General features: G+C 34.6%; 2 protein-coding genes across 4 annotated transcripts in view; both read left to right on the forward strand.

Annotated features, from left to right (window-relative positions):
- The first annotated feature begins 4520 nt into the window (after positions 1 to 4520).
- lrrc20 (leucine rich repeat containing 20) overlaps positions 4521 to 7642 on the forward strand; it is a 4923-nt gene continuing 1801 nt past the window's right edge. Inside the window, exon 1 of one of the 3 annotated variants that reach the window (XM_062055467.1) lies at positions 4521 to 4599. The gene's annotated coding sequence lies outside the window, so the exon portion shown is untranslated. Of the gene's footprint in view, positions 4600 to 6763; positions 6898 to 7642 lie in introns of those variants that run through there. The other 2 variants (XM_062055466.1, XM_062055468.1) reach the window with 2 other exon arrangements.
- Positions 6768 to 7642, forward strand: part of ppa1a (inorganic pyrophosphatase 1a) — a 16094-nt gene continuing 15219 nt past the window's right edge. Inside the window, exon 1 of the mRNA XM_062055459.1 lies at positions 6768 to 6897. The gene's annotated coding sequence lies outside the window, so the exon portion shown is untranslated. The remainder of the gene's footprint in view (positions 6898 to 7642) is intronic.

The following is a 7642-nucleotide window of genomic DNA, read 5'->3' on the forward strand; positions in this document are numbered from 1 at the left end:
AAATAATGTAAATCCAATAAATGAATTTCAGACACCCAAAAATATGAACACAACGCCACATTTTATAAAGAATATTAAAGTTGTACAAGGGCCGCCCCGTTTTGCGCAAAGAAACGCATGTAAAATATCAATTAATGAACGACAGGGCACTTCTTAATTATAACTTACTGCCAACGTATCCATAGCTCATACTTGCCAACCTTGAGACCTCCAATATCGGGAGGTGGGGGGTAGGGTGTTGGGGGGCGTGGTTATTTACAGCTAGAATTCACCAACTCGAGTATTTCATATATATTTCATATATATATATATATGAAATACTTGACTTTCAGTGAATTCTAGCTATATATATATATATATATATATATATATATATATATATATATATATATATATATATATATATATATATATATATATATATATATATATATATATATATATATATTTTTTTTATTTACATAAAAGAAATACTTGAATTTCTGTGTTCCGGTGGCTATCCATTAGATGGCAGTATTGTCCTGTTTAACTTCTCCGTTCATGATGAGTATATCATTTCGGCCACCGTGTTCAATGGAGAAGTCTGTTCTACATATTTACAGGCAACATACACCTTCCCCTTCGAACTGTCCTGGATGAACTGAAATTCTTGTTTCCATTCGTTTGAATTTGTTAGGCAAGCTGTTTATATTGTGGGAAAGCGGACGTGAGAACAGGCTGTCCCCACTCAGTCTCAGGTCCGCATTGAGCTGGAGGGGGCGTGGCCTCCAGCTCCGGCTGAATACCGGGAGTTTGTCGGGAGAAAATCTCTGCCGGGAGGTTGTCGGGAGAGGCGCTGAATACCGGGATTCTCCCGCTAAAAATGGGAGGGTTGGCAAGTATGCCCTAGCTTCTTCCTGCTCCGTCACTGATAACAATATGACGGCGAATTCCCCTAGTTTTTCTCATTGCCCTCCGTGGCGCGCAGTTTTAGCACTGGGTTCGAATCGTAGTTGCAGATTAAGAAAGATTTGTAAAGTTATGTTTTAATTAGGGATGTAACGGTATAATGATAGACCGTGGTAAAATTCCAGACGGTTTGTAATACCGCTAAAATTTTAATTACCAAAAAACTGTCATTTTTTCCAGATGTTCCCTTCGAGGAAACTGAGCCGATTGCATCGTTTCACTTTATTTCACTCGCTTTTACTTCCGTGGGGTCTCGACGTGCATTTAAGGGCGCACTGCCGTTTTTAGATGGAGACAGGTGTGGACAGTATCGAAGACAGACACATCCCGAGTTACCATGCAGCGGGCGATGTGTCGGCAATGTTGCCACAACTTGTATACAAAGTCTTTAGTTTGTTTACTGGGAGGCTCACTCAACCTTTAATGTTAACTTTGTCAGTGTTCCAATAACATCAATACGAGCCAAAATGTTTTGTCATCTCATCGAATTGAACGCAGGCTGTGTTGTCAGTGGGCCACAAAGATTGTGTATTAGATGTGCGAGGTATCACTTTTCACATTTATTTTTGTTTATTTGTTATTTTGTTTCTGCCATTTTACTTTTGCTTATATTGCTTTCATATGCACATTCCATTTTCTACTTGTGGTACATACATACATACATTTTAAATTAGGGATGTACGATAATGGCTTTTTGCCGATATCCGATATTCCGATATTGTCCAACTCTTTAATTACCGATACCGATATCAACCGATACCGATATCAACCGATATATGCAGTCGTGGAATTAACACGTTATTATGCCTAATTTGGACAACCAGGTATGGTGAAGATAAGGTACTTTTTAAAAAAATTATTAAAATAAGATAAATAAATTAAAAACATTTTCTTGAATAAAAAAGAAAGTACAACAATATAAAAACAGTTACATAGAAACTAGTAATGAATGAAAATTAGGAAAATTAACTGTTAAAAGGTTAGTACTATTAGTGGACCAGCAGCACGCACAATCATGTGTGCTTATGGACTGTATCCCTTGCAGACTGTATTGGGTTGGTGCACTAATTGTAAGTGTATCTTGCGTTTTTTATGTTGATTTAATAAAAAAAACAAAAAACAAAAACAAAAACAAAAAAAACCCGATACCGATAATAAAAAAAACGGTACCGATAATTTCCGATATTACATTTTAACGCATATATCGGCCGATAATATCGGCAGGCCGATATTATCGGACATCCCTATTTTAAATGTGTTGTTTTTTTAAAAATAAAACTAGGGTTAAAACTTTTAGTATAAGTAATTTTGAGCACAACTAAAAATACAGCGATAATAATGATAATTTTGGTCACAATAACCGTGATAAGAAATGTTGATACTGTGACATCCCTAGTTTTAAATGTGATACATTTCTTATTTTGCACCAAAATACAAAATATTGAACTCGGTTCCCCATTAATGTGTTTTGGTGCAAAACAAGCATCAAATTAAATTCAAGTTTGATAAAAAGAATTTAAAAAAGTATAAAATTGTTTCACAAATTTAGGGTGGCCCTGGTTTTACATGCAGAAAATATTGTGGAATACATCATTAACAAATGAAATGGATCACTTCTACCTTTATTGAAGACTCGGATGAGGCGAGGGGAAAGCCAGGCGGACTCCACTTTGCGTTTTTCTTGATTTCAATTGTGTTTCTCACCTTTTTTTTATTAAAGTGCTGGCACTCACAACTTTTTTTGGCCCCATGGTGGCCTATTATAATAAAAAAAAAAAGTACAGAGACAAAATCACCATTACGTTGTCTAACAGGGAAAGGAAAATAATCATGTGTAATGTAAAATTGGAGTTAATAGTAGCCAGCTTATGCAGTCATTACAATTACAAAAACGGACAGAAATGTTGTATAATGAATGAATTAATCTATAACATGTAATGACTTTATGAATAATTCAAGATAAATGATATCAGACACTGTGGTTTTCAGCATTATGATTTTTCCATATCCTCCTGGGAACCAGCGTCCTTGACACTGGAACAAAAGAAATAGACCTTAAACAAATGTCCACTGCAGAGGACGATGGTTCTGCGCAGGGTTTAAAGTACATTTCTGATAAACAGTTACAATTTCATGCATGATTTTACTCCACATCAGGGGTCACCAACGCGGTGCCCGCGGGCACCAGGTAGCCCGTAAGGACCAGATGAGTCGCCCGCTGGCCTGTTCTAAAAATAGCTCAAATAGCAGCACTTACCAGTGAGCTGCCTCTATTTTTTAAATTTTATTTATTTACTAGCAAGCTGGTCTCGCTGTGCTCGACATTTTTAATTCTAAGAGAGACAAAACTCAAATAGAATTTGAAAATCCAAGAAAATATTTTGAAGACTTGGTCTTCACTTGTTTAAATGAATTCATTATTTTTTTTACTTTGCTTCTTATAACTTTCAGAAAGACAATTTTAGAGAAAAAATACAACCTTAAAAATTATTTTAGGATTTTTAAACATATATACCTTTTAAATTCCTTCCTCTTATTTCCTGACAATTTAAATCAATGTTCAAGTACATTTATTTTTTCTATTGTAAAGAATAATAAATACATTTTAAATTAATTCTTCATTTTAGCTTCTGTTTATTCGACGAAGAATATTTGTGAAATATTTCTTCAAACTTATCATGTTTAAAATTCAAAAAAATTATTCTGGAAAATCTAGAAAATCTGTAGAATCAAATTTAAATCTTATTTCAAAGTCTTTTGAATTTCTTTTAAAATTTTTGTTCTGGAAAATCTGGAAGAAAATAATGATTTGTCTTTGTTAGAAATATAGCTTGGTCCAATTTGTTATATATTCTAACAAAGTGCAGATTGGATTTTAACCTATTTAAAACATGTCATCCAAATTCTAAAATTAATCTTAATCAGGAAAAATTACTAATGATGTTCCATAAATTCTTTTTTTAATTTTTTCAAAAAGATGCGAATTAGCTAGTTTTTCTCTTCTTTTTTTCGGTTGAATTTTGAATTTTAAAGAGTCGAAATTGAAGATAAACTATGTTTCAAAATTGAATTGTCATTTTTTTCGTGTTTTCTCCTCTTTTAAACCGTTCAATTAAGTGTAAATATCATTAATTATAAATAATAACAGAGTTAAATGTAAATTGAGCAAATTGGCTATTTCTGGCAATTTATTTAAGTGTGTATCAAACTGGTAGCCCTTCGCATTAATCACTACCCAAGAAGTAGCTCTTGCTTTCAAAAAGGTTAGTGACCCCTGCTCCACATATTGTTAAAATAATGTGGAATTGTGCACAAATATAGGTGTTTTACATTTGTATTTTTTTGTAGATTACCAGGGAGCAGATTGTTGTTTGGAGCTGCACCAGTCTAAAAGAATCAACAGGGGTAGATTGTTCCAGTTTTTTGTGTTGTGCTCGCCCTCCATAATGACTCACAGCTAAAAGCGCATACATTCACTTATTCAAACCAAAAGCATTGTAGAGCAGAAAGTCCAGAAAATGCTGTAAAGTTGAACCAGAGTCCATTGTGTTAATATCCTTTGAAAACAAAACAAAAAACATTGACAAACCAGTAAAGTCCAACAAGGCCAGAGCTAAAGCAGGTAGCAGAGAGGTGGACCAGAACTGAGAGGTAAGACACATTTTACTTCCTAAACAATTTAAATTGTAATATAAATTAGCATTTGGCGTATTTACAACTGTATTAGTACATGTTCATCAATATAACTGTCCCTGACAAATACATAAATAGAAATATTCAAATGTGTTATAATTAATATTGCCTGAATTAATCTATTTAAAAACAGTTACTTAAGAGAGTCAATACAACGTTCAATTTGCGCATATTGAAACTGGGCTGCAATTCTCCTGCGCAACTTTGACGCGCATGCGATCCCCGTTAAGTAAACACACATATAACCATAGACATCTTATAAGTAGACACAGCATCGAGCGCTACTGCCTACTGGCGCTGACGAGACGCGGGGCCGCCATCTTGGAGTGGTGATCCGCTCCACTCAGTGCAATTCATTTGGCAGGAGCCATGAACTGTCAGCGCATTTAATTCATCTTACCTCACTGAATACCACTGATTTTCACGCGTTTTTTTTGTCATACGTGTAGCTATGATAAAGGACACATGTTTCGGCGTGTTTTATTATTCATAGTTTGCTTAACAGTAATATAATATTGTTATATGCTATAAGTGACCAGACGTCCGAGATCAAAACTGGGAATATAATCCCAGAGAAGGGGGGTAAAAACGGTCAGCTATTTTTAAGTTGAAGAAACAATATGATTAGGTTATATATACATGCATATATCCTACATAAACAATGTATGAATACATCAGATATCTATATATTTTAGGGACCTATAGACCTATTTTAGGGACCTTATAGACTCTGCTGCTGCAGCAACAGAGAGTTTATTCTGTTTTGAGACTTTGTATTGATATTTTGTATTACATTCTTCCCTTAAATGATAATGTTTACAGTGATTGTTTTACATGTATTTTTTATGTATGTCGCTTTGGATAAAAGCGTCTGCCAAATACTTAAACATAAAAAGTCTTTATATCAGCTAAAACCACCAATCTGTTTCACTGGATTCAGAAAAAAACCAAATTCTGTCTTACAATCTTTATCTTCATCATTTATTTCAACTTTATGTTATTCATGTATGACATTTTTAAATGTAATTAATTTCATTGACAAGCAATTCTATTATGGTCATACTCTTGTTTGCTAGCGGCTAGGCTACGATTTCAGTACTATTGAAGATCTTTGCTCCTTCTCAACTCTGTGGTAATATTATTTTCACAAAATACAACCAATAGTACGTTAATGTTAAATCTTACTTATGAAAAGTAATCTCCCGATTCCTACTTTCAACAGTCCGCTCATTCGAATTTAATTCAAATGTAAATAATCAAATGTAGACACTTTTTCTTATACTTTCTGATCTCTCTCTCTATGTCCACTACTTGCTGTACATATCCTACCAAATCAGTCCTACACTGTTTCAATGTCCATTTCTCTGGTGATGCAATTGTTGATGCTGATTGTTGATGACTGAAGTGTCGATACCAACCAAACCTAACCCCCTCCATATCCCACACCCCGGATTGTAAATAATGTTAATAATGTAAATAATTCAATGTATATACTCTGATGATTATCTTGTGTGATGACTGTATTATGATGTTAGTATATATTTGATAGTATATATCAGTATCATGAATCAATTTAAGTGGACCCCGACTTAAACAATTTGAAAAACTTATTCGGGTGTTACCATTTAGTGGTCAATTGTACGGAATATGTACTTCACTGTGCAATCTACTAATAAAAGTTTCAATCAATCAATCAAAAGAGCAGGAAAACGCTGAACACCAGCCCGGCATCTTTGTTTTCTACCCGTCAACTGTCAGTTACCATGAATTGATTAACGTGGACCCCGACTTAAACAAGTTGAAAAACTTATTCGGGTGTTACCATTTAGTGGTCAATTGTACGGAATATGTACTGTATTGTACAATCTACTAATAAAAGTTTCAATCAATCAATCAATCAGTTTAGGCTGCTCGCCGGCTCCTCATCACCACTTCAAGATGGCGGCCGAATTTCTCGCGTCACAGCAGCCAATGCTGCGTCTACTTATAAGCTGTCTATGCATATACCGGCCGGCTTTTTTTTTTTTTTTTGCTAGTAGTAGCCTAGCTTGTTAGTGCTTCCCACTTCAGCCCCGTTGCAATGAAGAACCCCGGCATATGTTATCTAATATGTATTAGTGTTATTTCCTAACGAGCTGGTTAACGTTCGAGTAAACTTGCCTTTCGGAGTGGGGCTAAAAATACACACATGCCAAATTTGTCCAGAGGCTAACATTAGCTCCCTGGCTAACTTCCGGGTTCGAGCAGAACAGCTGGGTAAGTACGGTCTCCCCTTTTTAAAGGCGAATACTCACTAAAAATACTCATTAGATAATCACTATATATTTAATTGTGTCGCTCAGTGTTGTGTGTTTATGCAGCGTTCAGTTACTTAACCGATAAATGTCGAGTTTATTAACATGTGACAACTTTTGTGGACTCTAGCTAGTATCACGTTGCTAAATATACTAGTGTCCGTGAATACAGTCTTACCTGATTAAAAGCCCTTGGCACATGTTATTTTTTTTACATTTAAGTTTATCGCGCATACGTTAATTCTGTGACGTTTGTGATAAGTAATTTAAACCATTTGAACGTGTGCAGTGCAGTCTCACCCTGCTGGCTATTACGGAGCATGCACTTCCGGTTTGGGTTAATTACTTCCGGTTATGGTCCGGGTCTCTTCCGCCCGGGCTCTGAATGCGTTTTATGAATAATGATAGATTATAGACGTAGACATAACACGATAAAATATTGTTATACTTATTTTGATAATACATGGAAATATTTCTTTGATTTATATATTTAATCTAGAGCTGTCAAAAATTATGAGTTAATTAATGTGATTAATCACAAGAAATGATCGCAAGAATCATTTATATATGCAGATTATTTATGCAATTTATTTTGAGTCTACATGCTCCTTGTTATGTGGTCAGCAATCAGGTTAGCCATCCATCCATTTTCTACCGATTGTCATTCTCTGGGTATTAATTTAAAAAAAATAAATATATATATATAT

The sequence above is a fragment of the Entelurus aequoreus genome, linkage group LG08, assembly GCF_033978785.1.
Source record: "Entelurus aequoreus isolate RoL-2023_Sb linkage group LG08, RoL_Eaeq_v1.1, whole genome shotgun sequence".
Lineage (NCBI taxonomy): Eukaryota > Metazoa > Chordata > Actinopteri > Syngnathiformes > Syngnathidae > Entelurus > Entelurus aequoreus.